This window comes from Penaeus monodon, chromosome 22, assembly GCF_015228065.2.
Source record: "Penaeus monodon isolate SGIC_2016 chromosome 22, NSTDA_Pmon_1, whole genome shotgun sequence".
NCBI classification, from domain to species: Eukaryota; Metazoa; Arthropoda; class Malacostraca; order Decapoda; family Penaeidae; genus Penaeus; species Penaeus monodon.
This window is the reverse complement of record NC_051407.1, coordinates 8,777,667-8,778,021: the sequence shown is the minus strand read 5'-3', so window position 1 is coordinate 8,778,021 and position 355 is coordinate 8,777,667.

The window sequence follows — 355 nt, the reverse complement described above, 5'->3', positions numbered from 1 at the left end:
CGGGAGAACAAAGCTCTCCTTTAAAATTAAATTTTAGAGATGAGCCCACAAGTAAACACTTCTTACCACGCATATGATAATGACATTGTAATCATGATTGCTTAAAAGATATTAAATTATTTTTCTCTACAGAACATAAATTTGAAATTGATAAGTTGTTACGCAAATATTTTTTTGATGATTTATCTATAGAGACGTACATTTCCAAAAATATATATTCATATGAATAACTATGATTTACCCCATGAAGGTGATTAAATAAAAAAATTAGCTACTCAGAGTAAAAATACTTCATAGTTTATATACATACACACAACGCTGCAATGGTGTGAAAACACCAGACATTATTCTTAAC